The following is a 3036-nucleotide window of genomic DNA, read 5'->3' as shown; positions in this document are numbered from 1 at the left end:
ACAAGATACTTCGCTCATTGACTCCGGCATGGGAGCCCAAGGCTACGGCCATTGAGGAAGCTCATGACCTCACTATCTTAGCTCTTGATAGTCTCATCGGAAAGCTCAAAGTGCATGAGAAGAAGCTCAAGGGGAAGGAGAAGGAGGAAGTGCCATCACGAGAAGTTGAGGAGCCGTCACCAAAGTTGAAGACCATAGCTCTCAAGGGAGCTAGTGACAACTCATCTTCGTCGTCGGAGAGTGAAGTTGATTTTTCTAGAGAAGTGGCTCATCTCTCTAGAAGAATCTCTAGACTTATAAAAATGAACAAAAAATTTAACCCTCGATCTAACAACAAGTTTTCCTCTCGTGTAGGTAAATGTTTTGAGTGCAATGAACCGGGTCACATCGCTAAGGATTGCCCCAAGCTCAAAGAAAAGTACATGAAGTACAAGAAGAAGAAGGCTATGTATGCCGGATGGGAAGAATCCGAACCAAGTGACTCGGATAGTGATGAAGAAGGAGCCAAACTTGCTCTTCATGACCCAAATGTTTGTTTCATGGCAAATGAACATGAGGTAATATCCGAGGCCGAAAGTGAATCTTTTTATATGCAATGTGACATAGCTATGGCTTTAGAAGAGTTGAACTTTGAATTTAAAAGAATGTCTAAAGAATACTCTTCTTTCAAAAAATTGCATGCCTCTTGTGATATTAAGCTAGAACAACTAACAACCTCTCTTGCTCTAAAAGATGAATTGCTTGGAGATCTCGATTTTGAGAACAAGCAATTAAGATCAAAGATTGAAAGACTAGAAATTGAGGGTTGTAGGACTAGACCCACTCATGCTTATGCCAACTACAATCACCATGGTAGAAATAGGTTTCATGGTTCTAACATTCGTACATACAAAAGAAATTTTGTATGCACCTATTGTATGAGACATGGACACATTTCTACTCATTGTAGAATTAAAGACAATGAAGATTTTTATGGTTTGATATGGGTACCCAAAGGTACCAAAACTACTAACCACCAAGGACCCAAGACATGGGTACCTAAAGCTACTACACCTTCATCTTCTTCTTTTGTAGGGAACGTCACGGCAACGACGTAAGGAGATGTGGTACCTTGATAGTGGTTGCTCACATCATATGACGGGCAACAAAGAGTTATTTGCAACCCTATCAAGGATTGAAGGAGGCAATGTCTCCTTCGGTGGTGGTGAGAAAGGTAAAATCATTGGTATCGGTTCTATTGGTAAGAAACCCTCACCCATTATTGAAGATGTTTATTTAGTAAATGGCTTGAATCATAATCTTCTTAGCATTAGCCAATTAAGTGATAAAGGTTTTGATATTTCTTTTAAACCGGATAAATGCATTATTAGTATGGATGGAAAAATTGTTTTTGTTGCAAATCGCAAGTCTAATGTTTACATTTTTGAGATGAATGAGTTAGTGAATCAAGATGTGAAGTGTCTTGCGGCAATTGATGAAAATCCTTGGATTTGGCACAAGAGACTTGGACATGCAAATATGGAGTTAATATCAAAATTGTCTAAGAAGAATCTTGTGAAAGGGCTACCTAGCTTGCACTTCATAAAAGATACAATTTGTGAGGATTGTGCCAAAGGTAAACAAACAAAGTCTTCTTTCAAATCCATCCATGAGGTATCGACTTCTAAACCCTTGCAATTACTTCATCTTGATTTATTTGGTCCTATGCGTGTTACCTCTCTTGGAGGCAAACACTATGTTTTTGTGATTATTGATGATTTTTCTCGTTTTACATGGACAATATTTCTTGCTAAGAAAAATGATTGTTTTGAAGAATTTGCTAATCATGTTAAAAGAATTGAAAATGAAAAGGATTTGAAAGTTGTTAAAATAAGAAGTGATCATGGTGGTGAATTTCAAAATGAATTTTTCTATGATTTTTGTGCTCATCATGGTATAACTCATATGTTTTCCGCTCCTAGAACACCACAACAAAATGGTGTTGTTGAACGGAAAAATCGAACCATACAAGAGATGGCACGAACTATGTTAAACTCTTTTGATTTGCCTAAATATTTTTGGGCGGAAGCCGTCAATACGGCTTGCCCTGTTTTAAATCGTGTTTTGATTAGACCAAAGCTTAAGAAAACTCCATATGAACTTTTTTATGGAAAAACTCTTTTTATTGGTTATTTTCGTATCTTTGGTTGTAAATGTTTTATTTTAAATACAAAAGATCACCATGATAAGTTTGACTCCAAAATTGATGTTGGTATTTTCTTGGGCTATGCACCGCGAAGTAAGGCTTATAGGGTCTTCAACAAACGAAGTCTCGTTGTTGAAGAATCTATAAATGTTACTTTTGATGAAACTAATGTTGGTTCTCAAGTCTCTCAAGTTGTGTTGCCTAGGAAAGATGATGATGATGATATTGAGGGAGGATTGGACTTGTTGCAAATCAATGACACTCCCTCTATAGAAGTTCAAAAGGATGTAGATAGCATCAATGCTCAAGAACAAGTTGAACCACCTAAAGCTTGAAAATTCACATCAAATCATCCAAAGGAACAAATTATTGGAAGCCCTTCAAAAGAAGTTATTACTCGCTCAAAAGCCTTGAGTGAGTGTGGTAATGTTGCATTTCTATCTCAACTAGAACCTAAAAAGGTTAATGATGCTTTAAATGATGAATTTTGGGTTTTGGCTATGCATGAAGAACTAAACAATTTTCAAAGAAATGATGTTTGGAAGTTAGTTCCTAGACCTAACAATGCTAGTGTTATTGGTACTAAATGGGTTTTTAGAAACAAACTTGATGAACATGGCATTGTTACTAGAAATAAAGCTCGTTTGGTTGCCCAATGATACAATCAAGAGGAGGGCATAGACTATGATGAAACATTTGCACCGGTTGCAAAGTTGGAATCTATTAGGATGTTTTTAGCATTTGCTAGCTTTAAAAATTTCAAACTATTTCAAATGGATGTCAAAAGTACCTTCTTAAATGGTTTTATAGAAGAGGAAGTGTATGTTGAGCAACCCCCCGGTTTTATAGAT

The sequence above is a fragment of the Asparagus officinalis genome, chromosome 4, assembly GCF_001876935.1.
Source record: "Asparagus officinalis chromosome 4, Aspof.V1, whole genome shotgun sequence".
Classification (NCBI taxonomy): domain Eukaryota; kingdom Viridiplantae; phylum Streptophyta; class Magnoliopsida; order Asparagales; family Asparagaceae; genus Asparagus; species Asparagus officinalis.
This window is presented reverse-complemented; position numbering follows the sequence as displayed.